This window comes from Beta vulgaris, chromosome 1 (genome assembly GCF_026745355.1).
Source record: "Beta vulgaris subsp. vulgaris cultivar EL10 chromosome 1, EL10.2, whole genome shotgun sequence".
NCBI classification, from domain to species: domain Eukaryota; kingdom Viridiplantae; phylum Streptophyta; class Magnoliopsida; order Caryophyllales; family Amaranthaceae; genus Beta; species Beta vulgaris.
This window is the reverse complement of record NC_079202.1, coordinates 43,807,827-43,830,761: the sequence shown is the minus strand read 5'-3', so window position 1 is coordinate 43,830,761 and position 22,935 is coordinate 43,807,827. Positions and strand designations below refer to the sequence as shown.

The following is a 22,935-nucleotide window of genomic DNA, read 5'->3' as shown; positions in this document are numbered from 1 at the left end:
ATTACTTCCTTCGTCTAAAATCACTTCTTACACCTATTAATATACATAACTTTAAAGGATTAGTATCAATTGTTATTTTATTAAAAAAAAAAAAGTAGATATGACACGAGGTAGCAAAGTAGTTATTTTACTTGGAAGAGAGAGAGTGGTGGTTCATGTTTGTTGAGAAAAAAAGAAAAAGATTAAAATAACAATGGGTTGTATCCAAAAATAAAATTGCAAAGGGTAAGTACGACTAATAAAAATAAAAAGTGTAGAAAGTATTGTGTGATAGAGGGTATAAAAAGAAAAATTGTAGATAAAAAATATATAAAAAGAAGTTGAATATAGAAAAGCCCCAAAAAAAAAAAAAAAAAAAAAACAAACTTTATATACTTATGGGATTTGAACCCATCTCTTCTACACTAGCAATTGTAAAGCAAACCGCCAAGCCAAACTTCATTTTGTTGATTACAAATGTTGTTTCTTCCCTTTATTACAAGCTTTACATCAAAATTGGGCCCTTATATTGATGGGCCCTCGGCGGTTGCCCCTCAAAACAACCCCCAAGGCCGGGCCTGCTTAAAATTCTAATTTGGATAGGTGTACTCATATATACGAGTAGGACTCCTTAGGTTGTACTCCCTCCGTTTCACTATATAAGGCATGCACAATGTTCGAGGTCGAATTTTGATCGTTAATTACTTTCAATTTATGTTGATAAAATTTTCTAAAAAATAATATTATTATAGTATTTTTCAAGACGAATCTAATGGTATAATTTTTATAATTTTTATTTATCGTATTTGAGAGATATTTGTGCTCAAAGCAAATTTTCGTAATGTGTGAATGCCTTATATTTTGAAACAGAGGGAGTATAATATAAATATTGATTAATGGTATTATCTACAGACAAGGGGCATCATCGAATTTAGCAATGATGATGCATCAATTTCATTATGTTGTTATGTCACTGTGTCACAAGCTTATAAATTACGTAATAAAACAAAGCAAAAGATAATAAGCTTAATAATAAGATTAATGAAAAGACAATATGTGTAATACCCCAAATTTTTAACTAATTTTATTATTTACCAATTATGTTTATTAGCTTAATTTTGTCCTAACTATTTTTCGGAATGATCATGTTAAGGTTAGTTTCTAAAATATACTACATTTAGTTTAATTGTTTTAAAAGTTATGTTATGATGGTGATGATTTACTTATAGTGTAGTGTATAGTTTTCATATCTTATTGACTTTGGAAAAATCACCATGACCACACAACTCATCTTCTTCCTCAAGCTTCATGACCTTGCTCCCCAAGGCTTCTAGAACTCCTTGCTCCCCAAGTATTCTTCACCATTAAGTCTTCATTAGTTTAATGAAGTTTTTCTTCCTAAAATCACCATAAATAGTGGGTTAATTTCACCATTTTTCATCTACTTGAAAATTACAAACTATAACCAAAACCTCCATTTACACCACCAAATAAAAATCTGAATTTCCATTCATATGCCTTATTTTTGTTGAGTACCCATGAATGGCCCTAAATACCCACTCTATTCCTCCTTTAATTTTAGGTTGTCGTACTGTTTTTCCCCAATATCGTCTTCTTACAGTCAGAATCTGCATATACTTCCTTCATGAAAGTTGTAGATCGTGAAAAGTTATTGAATTTAGACCCAAAGATCATCTGATTCGGGGTTCGGAGTAAAGAGTTAGACCCTCTGTAAGTTTATATTGTTCTAAGGTCCATTTTACTTCATAAAATAATCATACAACTTAATTATAGTTTAAAAGAGATTATGACAGTCATTATTACTACACCTTAACTACTCGAATGGTGTTTTTGATTAATAAAATTATAGTTTCATGCTCACATAGTTATTACTTAAGTTTATGTATTATTAGTACTAATTAAGTACACTTGGATTATAAGTATAATGTTAGTAAGCTTAAATGACTATAGTCCCACTTTTAGCTTAATGATATGACTATCACTTCTTAAGTTGTAAATTAAATAAGTCACTTATACATGGGTATCAGTTAGTATGAAATATCACTAATACAAGTTAGAGTTTAACAATGAGTTAGATATCACTTTACTATTAAAAGTCTAACTAAAGTGTGAAAGTTTCTATAATCATACCTTCAAGTCATTAAACATGAATTTTCATGAATCTTATAAGTAGTGGTTGTTACTAAATAAATAGTTTTACATAAGTTAGTGACCAAGTTAATAAAGTCAAGAATTATAGTTTAAGTAATAAATGGTGATAATGGGGTTTCATAACTATTAATTTTAGAAACTCACTATAAAGTCATAATAAAGAAATGAGCACATGATGGAAATGGATCGTAGAGCTTAAAGTTCTAGAATAAAATATTCATAAGTCGTCTTTTATTAATCCTTGAATAGATTAGAAAGGAAAAGGGATATTACAAGCCTCCCCCGGCTATCAAGTATAATAATCGCGACTCGAGGTAACGTCTACTGCTAACACCCGCACTCCCCTTCCAACTATGTTTTATGACGCTTTTACATAATGTTTTGATGATATGTGTTTATGGATTGCGGGATATGAAATGTTTTGCTAAATGATGTTTATGATGCTGATGAATTGGTTTTTCATGATGCTTAAGAGATGTTTTATCACATAAATATAAAAATAACGAAACATGATAAATGAAAGTGAAAGACGGTTCTTGGCAGTACTTTATGGGCACCGCAAGTGTCACCTTTGTTGTGACCGCCTTTCGGATATGGGCACCGCAAGTGTCACCTTTGTTGTGACCGCCTTTCGGATATGTATATGTTATGGGCACCGCAAGTGTCACCTTTGTTGTGACCGCCTTTTGGATTTATGTTATGGGCACCGCAAGTGTCACCTTTGTTGTGGCCGCCTTTCGGTTTAATGATTATGATGTTATGATGTTGTACTTGCCAAGTTACCATTAAAAATGATATAAGATTATAAAGGATAATATCTCAAAATGGTTGGATTTCCAATATCAAGTTATATGTTTATGAAATGAGGTTTGCGATATTCTCTTCTCCCTGTTTTCAAATAAAGTGAGCTGAAATGAATTTACGTTGTTAGAGTAGTATGTTACTGAGTCTCGGCTCATGACGTTTTGTTTTCTGTTTTAGGTATGGCAAAGCGTATATATGCAAGGGTGATATTATGGATTACGTTGAAGTGACTCTACATATATTTCGGATATTTAGAATACTATGTATTATGAGTAATCATTATTACTCTAGTTGAGAGTTTGTATATTTTAGAGACCATTTTAAGGCTATTATATTATTTATGGGCCCATAACCCACAGCTTAAGTTCCGTTTCCGCTGACAATCATGAGTAATAAAGGTTATGTATTTTCGGGGCGTTACAATATGTGCTTGCTATTGGTTAAGTATAAAATTCATCTTATTCTATTTTGTTGCAATTCTTGGAGATTTGCAGAATTCATATGTGACCTTGTTTTTTTTATATAAAATGATTTTTTTTATATGTATAATCCAATTAAGCTTTTCATCATATTCACTTTTCTATTTATATTCGAGGGTACCTAAAGAATAAAACGAACGTAAGATATATACGTGAAAGCTAAGTAAACACGTGACCGCTCTTTGACACACATAACACCTTTTTGCTTTTTCTTCCATATATTACAAGATGATCTCTCTTGCAAAGTTAGGGTGAGATTCGAGCCCGCGACCTCCGTGGTGGGAAGTGATGCATATATATGTGGCCTGTTACCTGCTTCTCACGCACCACACATTACTTGTGTGGTTATATATGCATACACTCAACAAAGTGTGAATGTATAATAGGCTATATGCTAGATTATTCAGCTTGTATAAAAAAGAAAGAAACTATAATTCTTACTCAATATATATAACAAATACCAGTACCAATATCTACTGTTAAAGAATATTTTTTTGGAAAAATGGATGAGAATACCCCCAACTTTAGCCTGTCTGCTTTTAATATCCCCAACTATGGGTTATCCATGTATAATCCAAAATATTGGGTAGGTCCGCTACAAATGCGCCAGGATCTGAAGGAAACCTATTTAACGGGTAAATAGGCTACGTGTCATACTTTCATTGGCTTATTATCAATTATTATTTTATTTTTTCATTTTTTCTTAATCCCACCCTTCCCTCACCCCCACTGCCACCTTCCCTCACCCCCATTACCACCCTTTCCACACCCCTTCCCCCTCCCCCACTGCCATCTTCCCTCACCCCTACTACCACCATTCCCACACCCCAGCCCCCCTCCCCTACCACCAGCACCCCTCCAACTACCCCAACAGCACGTCGAATTCTCCCCTCCCCTAACCCCCTTTGTCTGCCTGATTTCCTTCCAATTAAGATTATTCCATCAAAGATGAAGTCTTTTATCATTTTGATTGCCGGAAAATTCAAGTAAAATTCAACCCAATAATTCCCACTTATATTCTCTGTTTCACCGCTCTTATTTACAAATACAAATCATAGAATATAATTTGATTTCATACAAAACCCATTGAAATTGTAATACAAATAAAGCTAAAAAGCAAAGTAAACTTAGAACAATCTTAGTACAAGAGGGAATAACCATGAACTAGGGATTCAAGCAACAACAACAACAGCACCTAAGAGAGCAATAGGGCAGACAATTTGTCGTTTTGGAGCGTCGGCAAGCCACGAAGGCAACGACATACATTAGCAACACAACTAGATGAGAGGAGACACAGAAGGGCAGTAGCAATGACTTCCACAGAAGGATAGGTAGTGTAGAGAGAAGAAGATGGGATGTAAGAGAGATGTGAGTGGTTGATGGTTTATATTATAGGTGCGCGAAGTGCTGCTAGTGGGATGGTTGTGTAGGTGATAGTAGAGATGATAATGGGTAGGATCTGGATAGGGTCCTCTAGGATCCAGATTCAGATCCGTTTTTTAGACAAGGATCCAAATCCTTCCCGGATCCATTGGGTAATAAGAATAAGGATCCAGATCCATATCCGTATGGATCCTACGGATTCGGGTCCTAAACGGATCTTTGCCTATTTTCTTCAAATTACCCTAATTTTCACAATAATTAAAGATTTTAAACAATAAAGTCATCTAATATCTACCAAAAATTTCATTTAATTTCTATAAAATAACCATTGCAAGCACTCACAATTACTTAATTATCAAATGTAGATTTATCAACTATTTCTAAAAGATTAACAATTATCGATCGATTTTTCAAACTCAATAATCCAGTAAATTCACACATTAATTAGAACAATAATTCGAAATTCAAGCTAAAACCCGTCATTATATGTAATAACTGATATTATAATATTAAAAAATGATAATCTTATAAAAACGGGTAAATAAATCTGGATCCGGGTAATAGTTTAGGACCCGGTCCAAATCTGTTTTTTCCAAGGAGGATCCAGATCCTACCTGGATCCATAGGGTCCAAAATTTGAGGATCCAGATCCATAAAAAATGGATCTAGATCTATGGACCCGGATAGGGTCCATTACCCACTGCCATCTCTAGGTGAAAGTAAGTGACTTTGGTGGATGGCTGCATTGGTGAAGAGGCTACTAAGTTTGGTTGGTTGGTGGTGCATTGGTGGCAGTGAGTGAGGTGAGGGAGACGGTGGAGTTGGTATTTCTCGGTGGCTACGAAGTTGAAAATCTAGTGATGATGGCTAAAAGTGCATAAGGCTGCGTGGTGAACTGGTGATGGTGGAGGCGGGAAGGGTGGTAGTGGGGGTGAGGGAAGGTGGTTGTGGGGGAGGTAGTGGGGTGAGGGAAGGGTGGGATTCGAAATTTAAAATAAAAGAGAAATAAAAATATATAAAAAATTACCTTGCTAACAAGTTACAAGTTATTTGGGTGCACTATGACGGACCTACCCAATAGTTGAGATTATACTAAAATAATCCATAGTTGGAGATAATAAAAATGGACGGGTCAAAATTAAAGGTATTCTCATCAATTTCTCCTATCTTTTTGTCATTACGTCATGTATGTCATCAAAAGTAACGATCAGTTGAAAGTGAAATATGGGGATCCGGATCATACGATTTTCATGTGACCGTAGAACAAATCAACAATCATTGAATAAAAGATGCTAACTACATGAGATAATTTATTAAACGCCTTATACAATTAAGATAACTAAAAGCTGAGTACATAAAATAATTAATTATATGTTTCAGTCAATGAACATCATATGAACGCTTAATATATCTCAAGAATTATGATTAAAAAAAGAATTCACTTGAGACAATGTTTTAATCTTACACCATGTCATCCATCTACATTTAAAAAATGTAAAGTAATTTGTATAATATTTAAATCCATAACCTCAATTATGAGCACTAAAGACTTAACTATCAAACTATATCATATTATATATCATTTGTACAAGTGCGGAGAATAATTGTGATTAGGTTAATCCTAGCATTCAATATATATAATGTTTACAATACAGGCCTACGACTAGCAAAAGACCATACTATCCTTTTATTAGCCAAGCCGACGCGGGGGGGGGGGAGTGGGGAGATGGGGTGACCCATCTCGCAGGGCAACGCCATCGTTGCGCTGGTAATCCAAAGCCATGACAGGGGCAGGGGACACATGAGAATCACTAGGTGACATTACATTTGTGGGACTCCAATCATAATCTAAGAACATGGGCGACGTGGAAAGCATGGTGGACTGAGAATTCACAAGGCTACAATAAGAAAATTTATGTTCGTGAAAAAGAACATGACGATTAGTGAACACTTGTTGGTAGTAGGATCAAAACAACGAGACCCTTTATAATCCAATGCATAGCCAATAAAAACACAGGTTTTAGACTTAGGTTGTAGTTTGTGATTTTTAGAATAATTCAGAAACAAAGAAAAGCATTCACAACCAAATGTTTTCCAAAAAAATGATAGAAAGAGGTCGGGACGATGAAACAATTTTTTAAAAGGAGAAACACCCCTTAAAACCAAGCTGGGTAATCTATTAGTGGTGTAGGTAGCAGCGTATGATGCATCAACCCAAAATTCAGCAGGAAAAATTAGAATGAATTATCATAGTACGAGCCATTTCAATGATATAACGATGTTAGTGTTCTGCAACACCGTTTTGAGCTAGAGTAGGACAAAATTATGTTATTATCACGAAAATGTTGGAGAAGAGGAAAATTATCATATTTCCTACCTCCATCACTTTGAAAAATCTTAATTTTACAATTAAAAATCCTTAGTTATAGATATTAAAAATGGACAGATAAAAAATTGAGGGTATTCTCATCAATTTTTTCTATCTTTTTCTCATTACGTCATTTATGTCATCAGAAGTAGCGATCAGTTGAAAGTGAAATATGGGGATCCGGATCATATGATTTTCATGTGACCGTAGAACAATCAACCATCATTGAATAAAAGATGCTAACTACATGAGATAATTTATTAAACGTCTTATTCAATTAAGATAACTAAAAGCTGAGTACATAAAATAATAAATTATATGTTTCAGTCAATGAACATCATATGAACGCTTAATATATCTCATGAACTATGATTAAAAAAAGAATTCACTTGAGACAATGTTTTAATCCGTGGATTGAGTGTGTAATTTTTAACATGTTACATGTTTTAAAAAAAAATACTTATTAAGTTCGGGCTACGTCCCGGATAAAGAAAATTTTCATTTAATAATATTTTAATTTAAGATGATAACACTAAATTTTATGTGGTCTAGTGGTTAAGACTTTAGTGTATGTTCTTGAGGTTCGGGATCAAACTTTACACTATGCAATTTCTAATTTTTTTTTATTGTTGTGGATTACATGGAGTAAAACTGCCTTAGGGAGAGCGCCACGTGGCATCATTTCTGGCTTAGGCACGCCTCTCAATATATTAGTATAGATAGATAGATGTTTTAATCCGTGTATGTTAGCATGTTGCTGTTAGCATCAATTAGTTATGAGTTGCGAATTGCATACAGATTAATTTAATATAAGACACGGTTTGTGTAATTGTGTTGTACCGTTGGTCTTATACGAGACCGTATACTTTTAGTTTGAAACTAGTTATTAGGCCCGAGCTATGCCCCGGGTAAGAAAAAATTTCATTTATTTATATAATACTTTATGATAATAACAGTAAATACAACTTAGCCTAGTAGTTAAAACTTTAGTATATGTACTCAAGGTCTCGGGATCAAATCCTATATTATGCAATTTCTTAATTTTTTATTGTACATGGATTACATGAACTAAAACACTCTAGGGAGAGCGCCACATGGCACATTGTCTTGATATATGTTTCTCCCTTCTCTAAAACACTTCGACTTTTGTACAATAACTAGTTATCAGGCCCGGGGTATTCCCCGGGTAAGAAAAAATTTCATTTATTAATATAATATTTTATGATAATAACAATAAATACAACTTAGCCTAGTGGTTAAGACTGTAGTATACTACGCAATTTCTAAAAAAAATTTATTGTACATAGATTACATGAACTAAAACTCCCTAGGGGTAGTACTGTAGTGGTCAACACTGCTCTAAAATGGTATCATGCATACATAATTGATTTTAATGAACATGCAAATTTATTTATTTTTAAGGATGCAAGGGATATGTTTAATAACATTAACTAATTACAACACATATTTTTAATTTTGTGGAAACATGGATCATTAAGAGATGTTAGATGAGATGGTGATTCTTTGAAAACCCTTACGTAAGGTTAGAGGTTCGAGCCCAGGCTTCGGCATATTTATTTTTTAAATAATGACCACTTGACTTTGTTGGTTAACATACACGTGGCAAAATTCTAGTGGCAGGAGGAGAGTGCCACGTGGCGCATCGACGTTGTTACGCACGCCTTTTAATATATATGTATAGATGTATAGATGTATAGATGAATATACTAGACATAATCCAAGCTCAATATTAAGAAGAGAACATGTCACTTTTTTTTAATATAATGACTAGTTTAATCTATTTAGGAACCAGTTTAATCTATTCCGTGACCCATTTAATTTATCCAGTAATGATATTCTCTAACCCATTAAGTGACTAGTTTAATCCATTTAGTGACTAGTTTAATCCGTTCTGTAATACTATTAGGTTATTATTTGAAATTATTTGTTCTAGTTCGAGAATCAACCAAACAATCACTAGGGGAAAAAACAGAAGGGCTGCGCAAGAAGGGCTACGCTTTTGATAAAAGCGCAGCCCTATGGTTGAAGGGCAGTGCCTTTTTGGAAAAGCGCAGCCCTACAAATAAGAAGGGCTGCGCTTTTTCAAAAAAGCGCCTTTTAGAAAAGCGCAGCCCTTCACCTTGAGAAGGGCTGCGCTTTTTTAAAAGGCGCAGCCCTTCTCAAGGTAGGGCTGCGCTTTTTTAAAACTAGCGCAGCCCTTCCTGAAAAATTTTGAAATTTCGATACCGCGGGCTTTGAAATATTGAGCGCGGATTCAGATATATTATCCCTCATCTCTCTCCTCTCTCACGTCCTCATTATTCCTTTTCCTCCTTCTCTCACATCCCTCCTCCCTCTCCTCCTTCTCTCTCTCTAATCCTCTCAAAAACTCCCAGAAATGTTGCGACAAAAACGCTGAAATGATTTGCACGAATCATGCCGACGGAGTCCGATTGCCTATTGTGATACCTTTTCAGAAGCGGAACGAGCCAACGAGTCAAACACATCGCTACGCCGTGACGTTTAGGCTTTTTAAGCCATCCGAGTTCGTTTAAGCCTCCAAATAGGCATTTTAAGTTTTTCCGAAATTTTTTTTTTCCCTTAAATTATGTATTAGGGTTTTGTTTTATGTATTTAAACATTATTAGGTTAATGTTTGGAGGTATTTCTTGTATTTTCAGATCTATAATGTTCTTGTATACTTCTCTTTGTTTATATATTTTGATTAATGTTCTTGTATACTTCTCTTTGTTTTGATTAATGTTCTTGTATACTTCTCTTTGTTTTGATTAATGTTCTTGTATACTTCTCTTTGTTTATTTTGATTAATGTTCTTGTATACTTCTCTTTGTATATAATTTCTTGTATTTTCATCTTTGTTTTGATTAATGTTCTTGTATACTTCTTGTATACTTCTCTTTGTATATTAGTTTTTGTTCCTTTTTTTCATTTTCGTTTCATTCTTTTTTTTGTTTTGGGTTTAGTATTTTCGTTTCGTTTCTCTTCTGTTTAATTTCAGAAAATGTGAGATTATGAGTAAAAAAATGTCAAAAAAAAAATGTCAAAAAAAAATTTTTTTTTTTTTGGTAGGAAGGGTTGCGCTAGTTAGGAAAAAGCGCAACCCTTCTAGCTCAGAAGGGCTGCGCTTTTTCCTAACTAGCGCAGCCCTTCTGGGCTAGAAGGGCTGCGCTTTTTCCTAACTAGCGCAGCCCTTCTAGCTTAAGGGCTGCGCTTTTCTAGCGCAGCCCTACTTAAAAAGTGAAGGGCTGCTACTGAAAGGGCTGCTGTCAAAAAGCGCAGCCCTACAGGCCTTTTTCAGCGCAACCCTTCTTCATTTTTCCACTAGTGAATAGAAGGAGAACAGAAGGGATGACTATGATAGTTCAATTAGAGTGGAATGAAATAGGTTTGTTAGAAAAATTCAGTATTGGTTTCGTCTAATTTTATGTTAAAATTAAACTGCCTATTCTAATAATTGTGTTGTGTTATTGCTACATGAGGAATGGTCCTCGCTAAACTAATCTAATAACTCTATATTGATTGTGGATTAAGGAAGCATGGTCGATTTTTACAAGGAAAAATTTCCTAGCCTAGTAGGAAGTAAACCCTCAATTCTAAGGAATTTTAACTAAAATGCTTCACTATAATATGTGAACAATGCTATTACAAATCTATTAAAATCCCGGGGCACTTCTTGAGTTCTCTACAAACACAAATCCCAATATCCGTTCCATCTAATTTTTGTTTTACTCCGACTTTAGTCGAATTCCTCTGTATTCTCTCTTTACTTCACATGAAAGTATATATGCTAGAGTTCACACAAACTCCTTAACCTCAAACTTGATATATAAAATAATATAATACTATTAGTTGGAACAGTTATCAATATATTTTTTTTATTATATAAGTCAAGGAGGAGCTATATGGTGTCCCCCAATGAATTATCTTTTTACTAAAATTGAGTTTGACTTTGAGTGAAGAGTAAAACATGTGGAGCTGATTTGGTAGCGATTTAATTTAGGGAACCAAAGATATTATATAAGTAAGTATTTACGTCCTATTTATAGACCCAAGTTACATCTGTGCACTACTTCTACAATTTAAGACTACTATGTGTTTATTGTTTCTTTTTTAAACTTGGAATAGAAGCGAACAAAAACTAACGACTACTTGCATTAACCAGTATAAACATGGTAATAATGTAATAAGAAACATACTTTATTTAATTTAGTATGAATAGATTAAATCAAATAAGACTCATAAAATAATTAAACTTATGTTCTAAAATCAAAATCTTTATTAAGACATTAAAAAATGTTCCCAAGCAAGCCTGTATATCTCATGAACGCTCCAAGTTACTCACAAATCTTATACCATTTCATCCATCTACATTTAAAAATGTAAAGTAATTTGTATAATATTCAAATCCATAACCTCAATTTTGAGCACAAAAGACTTAACTATCAAACTATATCATATTATATGTCATTTATACAAGTGTGGAGAATAATTGTGTTAATATGATTAGGTTAATCCTAACATTCAATATATATAATGTGTACAATACAGGCCTACGACTAGTAAAAGACCATACTATCCTTTTACTGGCCCAGCCGACGGGGGGGAGTGGGGAGATGGGGTGAGCTATCTAGCAGGGCAACGCCATCGTTGTGCTAGTAATCCAAAGCCATGATAGGGGCAGGGGATACACGAGAATCACTAGGTGACATTACATTTGTGGGACTCCAATCAGAATCTAAGACCATGGGCGACGTGGAAGGCAAGGTGGACTGAGAACTCACAAGGCTACAATAAGGAAACTTATGTCCGTGAAAAAGAACATGACGACTAGTGAACACTTTGTTGGTAGTAGGATCAAAACAACGATATCCTTTATAACACAATGCATAGCCAATAAAAACACAGGTTTTAGACTTAGGTTTTAGTTTATGATTTTTAGAATTCAAAAACAAAGGAAAGCCTTCACAACCAAATGTTTTCAAAAAATGATAGGAAGGGGGACGATGAAACAATTTTTCAAAAAGAGAAACACCCCCTACAACCGAGCTGGGTAATCTATTAATAGTGTAGGTAGCAGTGTATGATGCATCAATCCAAAATTCAGCAGGAAAATTAGAATGAATTGTCATAGTACGAGCCATTTCAATGATATGACGATGTTTGCATTCTGCAACACCGTTTTGAGCTGGAGTATGGGGATAAGATTTTTGAAAAATTATGTCATTGTCACGAAAATGTTGGAGAAGAGGATAATTATCATATTCTCTACCTCCATCACTTTGAAAAATCTTAATTTTGCAATTGAATAGATTTTCAACCATCTTTTGAAACACAAGAAATTGAGAATAAGCTTCTGATTTTCGACGTAAAGGATAAATCATCTCAAGAAATCATCAACAAACACAACATAATAACGATATAATTGATTCGACAAAACAGGAGATTGTCAAATATCACTGTGAATTTTATATAATGGATATGGAGAAACATGTTCAACTGAATCAAAAGGTAAACGATGTATTTAACCTAACTTACATCCAACACAATCATCATGAAACTTAGAAGTACATGTGATATAATTATTTGAATATAAAAATCCTAAGATGCTAGAGGAGGTATGTCCAAGACGAACATGCCAAACGTCACCCAACTCTTTAGTGGCTAGGAAAGCAGGAATTGGAGAATGAGGATGGACAACAATAGGCTGAAGAGGGTAGACACCTTGCTTACTGGATCCTCGAAGCAGAACCGCCCCCGTTGTCTGGTCCTTAACAGAAACAAAGTTTTTATCAAAACTCACAACAAAATCATTTGCTTGACACAACTTGTTGACTGATAATAAATTATGTCAATCTAGGAACATGACAGACAGATGATAATGTGAGGGGACGACTTGTAGTTTTTAAGGTTAAATTACCAGTACTTTTAATTAGGAGCAAGGTACCATTACCAACTATAACAGAACTAGACCCAGTATAAGGGGTTTTAGTAGAAAACTTAACATCCTAAGGAGTCATGTGAGATGCAGCTCCCGAATCCGGGTACCAGACTGAATCATTAGCTTCACCACCAACAGACAGTGCATCTAAGGCTCGAGTGACACTTTCAAATGAAGAGGGAACAAAGCTGGAATTGAATCTTTGAGAACAATAGGCAGCTTGATGACCTGGAAACCAACATAAACCACAAGTATCAGAAGTAGGGGTAGAGTTTACATTGTTACTTGATGAATTACTCCCCGCTGAAGATAAATTATTAGTAATAGAGTCTAGGCAAGGCATACTATAGGATGACAAGTTAGAATATTTACTCATACCATTAGAGTGTCCCCGATTAGCATTGTTGTTGTTGTTGTTACCAGAACCACGAGAATTGTTGTTGTTACCACCATTTACCACCACCGTTATCACGATTTTTCTGATTTCAATTATTGTTATCCCCACGATTTCTGTTTTTTCTCCCCTATTTCTCCTTCTTGAAGTAGGTTTAGAGGAAGAACCAGAACCAGAAGACTGAGCAGCAACTAAGGCATGATGAGAGGAGGAATCAGATCCATCCTTCGAATTTTTCAAACATTGTTCATGAACGAGCAACTTAGGATGCAAATCATAAAAACACAGAGGGAACGGGTAATGTAACAAAGTAGTGACAATGTGATCATACTCGTAATCACGATCCAAACCGAAAAGAGTATACTGAACTAAATCCTGATTCGACACAGGACACTGAATAGCAGCAAGAGAATCAACAATAACCTTTATTTCCCGTAAATAACCATCCATAGACTGAGAATCGTTCTTTTTAATATGAGACAAACGTCCCTTTAACTCCATAGAACGAGCCATACTTGCATGCATAAAACGAGATTGTAATCTATTCCAAATATCCACAGACGTGTGTAAATCATGAACATCAACAAAAACATCACGAGATAAAGTAGCAAAAATCCATGGTTTTACTTGCTAATCAATACGCAGATATTCACAAAAGTGCACATTAGGAACAGAAGTACCAGATTCATCAATTACAGTAGTAGGAGGAATAATGGTAGTACCATCAACAAGACCAAGTAATTGATGAGAAAGGAGGAGGCAAGTATGTTTATTACCAATCAATTTATTGAATACCTAGTAGATTGTCCGCATTATAGGATTAGACGTTAAAACATTTATTCAGGTCTTTTGATTCGAAATAATATCCAAGGTGGAAAATATTGCAAACAATATAAACATACACAAGAAAGAAATAAAGATAAATAAAATAACATGCGCAAGGAGTTGGTTACTGTACATAAATATTTACATTCACATGAGTACGTTAATTTACATCATGATAACTTCAATGAAAATAATAATTAAAAAGGATCCTTAGATAAGAATTTATTTGGTTTAATATTCCATAAATAAATCTTTGTTAATAGTGATAAAAAATTCAAAGAAGAAAGGAACAACACTCCAAAGACAACAATTTATTTTTTCTCCATTTTTATGTGTTTTTAAGGTTCAATTAAATTAATGGACAAGATCAATATATAAAATTTAAGAGTTTTTGTCAAACACAACCTTTTATATACTCTTTTTTGCGAAAGACAACCTTTTAAAAAAATTTGGGCAACTTCAAAACTTGATGAATTTTTTTCGATTTTTTCACCAAATACCCCTGACAAAAAAATTTATTCACCAAAACCCCAGCTTTTTTCAAAATTCACCAGATACCCCTAACTTTTAAAAAAATTCACCAGTTATCCCAAATTTTTAAAAAAATGACAAATAATGCCCTTAATTACTAACGTCGGTTAACTCCGTTAGTCATTAGTGTTAATCAACCGTAAAAAACCCTAAAAAACTCTAATTAACCTAAGAAAACCCTAAAAAACCTAACTAACATAACCCCCTCTCTCTCCCCTAACCTACCACTCCCCCCCCAACAACCCCAGCCCCCTCCCCTTACCCGCCAGTCGCGCCGCCACCTCCCCCTCCCCGCCAGTCGCTTCGCCCTTCCCCTCCCTTCGCCTCGCTCGCTCGCGCCTCCCTTCCCCCTCCTTCCATCGTGCCTCCCCTTCCCCCTCCATGAACTACAGTCGCGCCTCCCCCCTCCCCATCCCCCTTCGCGTCGAATTCGCGCGAATTTCTGACCTTTCTTTCTCCTCCGATGAACCGGAAACAACAGCAGCAGCCGTCGGGGCCAACGAGAGTGAGGGAAGGGGAGGGCAGGCGCGACGAGAGTGAGGGAGGGGGAGGGGAGGCGCGACAAGAGTGAGGGAGGGGGAGGGGCTGCCGGAAAGGGGGTATGCAGGGTTGCCGGCGAGGGGAGGGTAGGGGTGGGGCTGGGGTTGGGTGGTGGGGCTGGTAGGTCTAGGGTTGGGGGTGGGGTTGGGGGTTGAAGTTGGGTTAGGGAGACATTAAGGTTTAATTAGGTTAATTAGGGCTAATTAGGTTGACTTATGGCTAATTAAGTTGACTTAGGACTAATTAAGTTGACTTATGGCAAACATGTAAATACAGGCTAACGGAGCACTAACGTCCGTTAATAGTAAGTGTATCTGGTGAATTTTTTAAAAAGTTAGGGGTATCTGGTGAATTTTGAAAAAAACTGGGGTATTTGGTGAATAAATTTGTTTGTCAGGGGTATTTGGTGAAAAAATCGATTTTTTTTTTTGTCAAAAACAACCTTGACCGATATTCCGAAGGTTGACTCACCGGAAACCGGTGTTGACCTTACTTAAATGATCATGTGCCCCTCACATGATTTCTTTTCTCCCTAATTTTACCCATTCCGCTCCCTTTTTCCCCTTAATCACACTCCCATCTTTTCTTCCATCCCTTATGTATCTTCACTCTCAACCCCAATTCCTCATCTTCTCTCTTTGTAATTGTTGCCGAGCAAAATCCGCCTGTAATCGTGAGATGCCATGATCTTATCTTGCTATTGAAAGGATTGGTTCTAAATTCTGAACTTCCAAAAACTCCCATTCCAACTCCACTGTGGAGTCCTCAAGCGCATCTCCACCAGCAACACCTTTCCTCCGCCGTCAGATTCTATTTCCTCAACTGCTACGTCCATAGCCAACCTCATCTTCTCCATAGAAGACCCAAAAACCCTCTCAAAAACCCTGCTCTCGTCCCCAGATTTCATCTTCTCCCAATCTCTCTACTGGTTTACGCGACTTCACCACCTGCAATACCCTTCTTGATATACTCTGTAAATCAAAAAGGGTTGAGAAAGCTCATGTTTTGTTTAAGGAATTTAAGGAGAAATCGACTTTCGCCTTAGAAAAATGACGATCTGAATTTGCAAACTCAAGAGAGAAGATGAGGAATTGGGGTTGGGAGTAAAAATGCAGAAAGGAGGGAAGGAAAGATGGGAGGGTGACTAAGGGGGAAAAGGGTGGGAAATAAGTAAAATTAGGGAGAAAAGAAATCATGTGAAGGGCACATGATTGTTTAAGTAAGGTCAACGCCAGTTTCCGACGAGTCACCGTCGGGATGTCGGTCAAGGTTGTTTTTGACAAAAAAAAATTCATTAAGATTTGAAGTTGCCGAAATTTTTTTAAAAGGTTGTCTTTCGCAAAAAAAGTATATATAAAAGGTTATATTTGACAAAAAAAAATCAAAAATTAAAAGGTTATGGTGTCAACGTTATAATGGCTATAGTTTTATTATAACCATTGACTAATCATCTAATGAATCAGGTAAAAGAAATATAAAGGAGGGATACGGAAGATTGATGCGTGGATTATTAGAGTAAGTGGCGTGGACTTGTTTGTTTTTTTTTTTTTTTTACTAAATGTAGGTGATGAGGAATCAGGTGGTATTGATAAGTATGAGGATGGATGACGAGTGCTTAATGGGTTTTTTTAAAACAGAAAGACAAGTGCCTTGTGCGAGCATGTAAGCTTATAGTGTCAACTGTAGGCTCCAATTCCTCTACACATATTTTAATAATATATATAGAGAGGGAGAGATATTAAGATAATAACAAACATTCATTATTATACATATACTGTTACAAACAGATTGCTTTAAAAAACATACAAAGACACAAAGGAAAAGTGTGATAGAAGAAGAGGACAGTGACCAACTCAATGGCTGCAAACTCTATAATACACCCTCTTGTTTTATTCCATACAAGATAAACATAGGAAGTGCAAACCATACAACGCAGATCAGGTATCTGTTCTTCATTGCATGGTAATTGGTAACTATTTTGCACTTGACAATTATTCAATTCTTGCGAGGCAAGATGCTACCTAAACTCTTCCAGTTGTCTTTGATTAGCCCCGAAAACAGTAGCAGAGCATCATTTGTGTTTCCTGGAGTAAATTGGATGCATCCATATGAATCTCCTTTGAATAAGTATGCCTGATTTGGAATGTGTGAAGCAAAGGCCCCATCAAATCCCTGCTCAAAGATGGTGTTTATTAAACAAGGCCAGTTTTGACGTATGGGACCGATACTAATGAGGTGGCTATTATCACTGTAATTGATACAAGCATATTCACCTCCCTTGAAAATGTAAGCTTCGAATGGACGTGATGACTCAAACGCAGCATCTACCCCATTTACAAACACGGTCTCGCTCAAGAATGGAAACATTTCTACAATTAGCTTTGGCCCTTGCAAGAACTTGTCGTTGGAGAGTCTGGAGCATAGAACCATTTTGCGCAAATGTTACCGGAGAATATGTACGCATCTCCTTCGTCTTGAGATGCAAATGCACAATCCATTCCCTTATCTCCAAATACAGTATCCTTAAGTGATGAAAATGTTTGTTACTGCCCCAAAATTAGTAGTGGACTAAGTAGTTAATTGTTAGTGGCTAGAAGTTAGAGTTAGTGGAGTACATTGTGGGCCATGATTACCCACTTTCTAATGCATTTCCTATTCTTTAGTTAAGTTTGTTTATTGTAAAGCCTATATAATGGCTAGTTTATTGTTATAATAAATATATGAAAGCATTACTTTATGCAAAACAAGTGTAAAGTTACTGCACTTTACAACAAATTTGGTATCAAGAGCATTAGAGAGAAGGAAGACACGTGCAGCTCTTTTTTTTTCTCTAAGTCAGGTTAGGTCCTCAAATAAATAAAAAAAAAAAAAAAAAGTTAAAGAAAAGAAGGGAAAGAGTAAAGTTAGAGAGAGAAACCCACCTTCTTCCAAAAACACAAAACACACGAGTGAAACACTGTGAGGAAATTGACCAAATTGATGGCAACAAATGGTGTAAGTTCTTCTACTCAACCTCTTATAACCAATTTTTAAGGGGAAGAAGTATCAAATGTGGAGTTTGAAGATGCAAACTCTTTTCAAATCCCAGGATCTTTGGGACATGGTGGCCACAGGGTATACCGAGCCGATTGAAATACGGCGGAGCCCGATCAACGATTAAGAGAGAATCGAAAGAAGGATGCAAAGGCCTTGTTATACATCCAAGGAGCACTGGATGACTCAATTTTCCCACGAATCTCAGCAGCTAGCTCTTCAAAAGAGGCATGGGAAATTCTCAAAAAGGAGTACCATGGTGATAGTAAGGTAATCTCAATTAAATTGCAAACCTTACGTGGTAATTTTGAAGGTCTAGTAATGAAAGACAAAGAATCAGTGCAAGATTATTTGTCTAGAGTGTCTGCCATTGTGAATCAAATGAAATCATATGGTGAAGATATTACTGATAGTAATGTAGTCAGTAAAGTATTGCGAAGTTTAACTAAAGAATTCAATCATGTTGTTGCTGCAATTGAGGAATCAAAAAACATGACAACCTATTCCTTTGATGAATTGATGGGTTCCTTGTTAGCTCATGAAGATAGGTTCAGGAGAAATGAGGAAAAGGTGAAGAGAAAGCTTTTCAGGTGAAAGGAGAGCCCTCAAATAACTGGAGGTCTGAAAGCAATGGCGGTCGTGGAAATGGAAGAGGTGGATTTCGTGGTCGAGGTCGTGGCCATGGCAGAGGAGGACGTGGTCAATTTTCAGGAGGTAAAGTTGGTGTTGGTAAATTTGCAGGAGAATGCCATTACTGCAAGAAGTACGGGCATAAGGAGGTGGATTGTTGGTCCAAACAACGACATGAGCAGAAGCATGTCAATTTCACAGAGAAGGTTGAAGAAGAAAGTAAGTTGTTTATGGCACATTCTCCCTTTGGTGCTGATTCAAATGATGTGTGGTTCATCGATAGTGGATGCTCGAATCATATGACGGGTGCAAAGTCATTATTTCGAGATCTTGATGAGGCGGAGAAAAGCGAGGTACGACTTGGTGATGACAAGAAGATTCAAGTCGAAGGAAAAGGTACAATTGCAATCAACACAACTCAGGGTAACGTAAAGCTTCTTTATGATGTGCAATATGTTCCTAGTCTAGCTCATAATTTGTTAAGTGTTGGACAACTTATGAGTTCTGGATATTCTGTTACGTTTAATGATATGTGTTGTGTCATTCAAGATACGAAAAATGGCCAGTCCATAGCTAATGTTCACATGTCCCAGAACAAAATGTTTCCTTTAGCCGTCTCAAATGTTACTCAATGTGCTTTAGTTGCTAAAGGTAATAATGAAGCAAAATTGTGGCATTTACGCTATGGTCATCTTAATATCAATGGGTTGAAATTGTTTGTCACAAGCATATGGCTATTGGGTTGCCAAAAATCAGTGCCATTGATTTTTGTGAAGGATGTGTGCTTGGAAAACAACGTAAAAAATCTTTTCCTAATGGTAAGTCGTGGAGAGCATCATATGTGCTTGAGTTAGTACATGCTGATTTATGTGGTCCGATGAAAACAGAATCTCTGGGAGGGAGTAAATATTTTTTACTCTTCACAGATGATTACAGTCGTGTAAGTTGGGTCTATTTCTTGAAATTCAAATCTGAATCCTTTGTGTATTTCAAGAAATTTAAAGCCTTGGTGGAGAAGAGAGTGGTTGCTACATTAAATGTCTCCGGACTGATCGTGGTGGAGAATTTCTGAGCAATGAGTTTTCTGATTTCTTGATGAGTTTGGCATTCGTAGAGAACTCACAGCACCGTACTCACCAGAGCAAAATGGTGTGGCGGAAAGAAAGAATCGTACTGTAGTTGAAATGGCAAGATGCATGCTGAAAGAGAAGAAGCTTCCAAATCAGTTCGGGGAGAAGCGATAGCAACAGCTGTATATCTTCTCAACATTTCTCCGACAAAGGCGGTCCTCAATCAGACCCCTTATGAAGCCTGGAAAGGAAGACCACCTCGGGTAAGCCACTTAAAAGTTTTTGGATGTGTAGCATATGCATTGGTCAACATTCGCACTAAGCTAGATGAGAAGTCTGTTAGGTGTATTTTCATTGGCTATTGTGCACAGTCCAAGGCATATCGCTTGTATAATCCATTAAGTGGTAAAGTGTTTATAAGTAGAAATGTGGAGTTCAATGAAGGTGAAAGCTGGGATTGGAGTCTTGTTGATCCAGGGGAAACAACATTAACAGGAGCTTCAGGAGATTTTGAACTTTCACCAGGTGACATAGCAGCAGCAACGCCCATTAACGTAGAAGCAGAAGCAGCTGAACAAAGCACCATCTCTTCATCCACATCCTCAAGCAGTAGTTTGGGTCCTTCCTCATCAAGCAACAATGGTTCCCCTAGAAACCAAAGTCCTTATTCTAGTTCTGAATCAGACTCAGCATCCGAATCACCTCCAAGGAAAACCAAATCTTTGAGAGAATTGTATGATACATGTACCTTTGCCCTATTTGTATCAGATCCTATTTCTTATGCAGATGCTGCAGGACAAGAAGTGTGGGAAAATGCAATGAAAGAAGAGATAAAATGCATCGAAAAGAATCTTACATGGGAGCTAGTTGATCTTCCTCAAAGTAAGATTCTAATTGGGCTCAAATGGGTATTTAGAACCAAATACCATGCTGATGGTAGTATAGACAAGCACAAGGCGCGTCTAGTTGTGAAAGGATATGCTCAGCAACAAGGCATCGATTTTGAAGAGACTTTCTCTCAGTAGCTCGCTTTGAAACAGTGAGAACATTCTTAGCTCTTGCTGCTCAAAAACATTGGCCTGTGTACCAATTTGATGTGAAGTCTGCGTTCCTAAATGGTGAGCTAGAGGAAGAAGTATATGTCACACAACCTGAAGGGTTCTCTGTGACGGGAAAAGAAGATAAAGTTTATCGACTAAGGAAGGCTTTGTATGGCCTGAAGCAGGCACCAAGAGCATGGTACAGCAAGATTGATTCATATTTCTTGGATGATGGGTTCGAAAGAAGCAAAAATGAGCCTACTTTATATGTGAAGAAACGAGGTAAAACTGACTTACTGTTAGTTTGTCTTTACGTCGATGATATGATATATATGGGTTCTTGTGAATCACTTGTTGCTGAATTTAAGTCCTCTATGATGAAAACTTTTGAAATGTCGGATTTGGGTTGTTACATTATTTTCTTGGGATTGAAGTGAATCAATGTGCTAGAGGGATTTTCATTTCTCAACGAAATATGCAAATGACCTGCTTAAAAGGTTCAATATGGAAATTGTAGTACAGCTCCGACTCCCATGAACCCAAATGAGTCCCTCACAGCTGATGATGGTACGGGCTCGGCAAATGCACCGTATTTTAGGAGCATGGTTGGTGGTTTAAATTACTTGTCTCATACAAGACCGGATATAGCATATTCCGTTAGTGTTATTTCTAGGTTCATGCATAATCCAACTATGCATCATCTTGGAGCAGCGAAAAGGATCATGAGGTATGTAGCAGGAACTCATGCTTACGGAATCTGGTACTCACAAGCATCCAAGTGCAGGTTGCTTGGGTATACTGACAGTGACTGGGCAGGCAGTCTCGATACTAGGAAAAGCACATCTGGTTGTGTTTTCAGTTTGGGTTCTGGTGCTATTACGTGGAGCTCAAAGAAGCAAGAAACGGTGGCTCTGTCATCCTCAGAGGCTGAGTACGTCGCCACAACTGCTGCAGCATGTCAGGCGGTATGGTTAAGGAAGTTACTCTCAGACTTCCAAGAAGAGCAACTTGGTCCAACTCAGATTTACTGTGACAATAGGCAGCAATTTCCATGGCAAAAAATCCGGCATTCCATAGCAGAACAAAGCATATTGATATACGTTGTCATTTCATTCGAGATCTTGTTGCAAAAGAGTTAATTATGCTGAAGCATTGTGGAACGAAGGAGCAGGTAGCTGATGTTTTGACAAAGTCATTGTCTGTTGGAAAACATGAATATTTCAGGTCAAAAATGGGTGTAACTGATTTTGAGGGCAAGGGGGTGTGTTTGTTACTGCCCCAAAATTAGTAGTGGACTAAGTAGTTAATTGTTAGTGGCTAGAAGTTAGAGTTAGTGGAGTACATTGTGGGCCATGATTACCCACTTTCTAATGCATTTCCTATTCTTTAGTTAAGTTTGTTTATTGTAAAGCCTATATAATGGCTAGTTTATTGTTATAATAAATATATGAAAGCATTACTTTATGCAAAACAAGTGTAAAGTTACTGCACTTTACAACAGAAAATACGTTGCGTATGCGATCAGGTCCGCGCAATATTCTGTCATCAGCATAGTCTCCCAAGATATACTCATTCTTCATGAATATATAAGCTTGATTTTCGTGAGTTGATTTGAATCCAGCAGTCACATAAATATCAGCTGTCATTTTGCTTGCTTACTTGATTGATGACCACCCCTGAAATTCTTAGAAAGACATGTCAAATTGCTTGCATAAATATATATGCATA

At 36.4% G+C, this 22,935-nt stretch overlaps 1 long non-coding RNA gene and 1 pseudogene across 1 annotated transcript; one reads left to right on the top strand and one right to left on the bottom strand.

Annotated features, from left to right (window-relative positions):
• The first annotated feature begins 1,434 nt into the window (after positions 1-1,434).
• Positions 1,435-3,368, top strand: LOC125499643 (uncharacterized). Its single transcript, XR_007276625.2, has 3 exons — positions 1,435-1,710; positions 2,401-2,465; positions 3,133-3,368. It is a non-coding gene; the product is annotated as an uncharacterized LOC125499643 (long non-coding RNA).
• A 13,765-nt stretch (positions 3,369-17,133) lies between these two features.
• LOC125496936 (albumin-2-like) lies at positions 17,134-17,971 on the bottom strand (annotated as a pseudogene).
• Between the last annotated feature and the right edge of the window lie 4,964 nt (positions 17,972-22,935).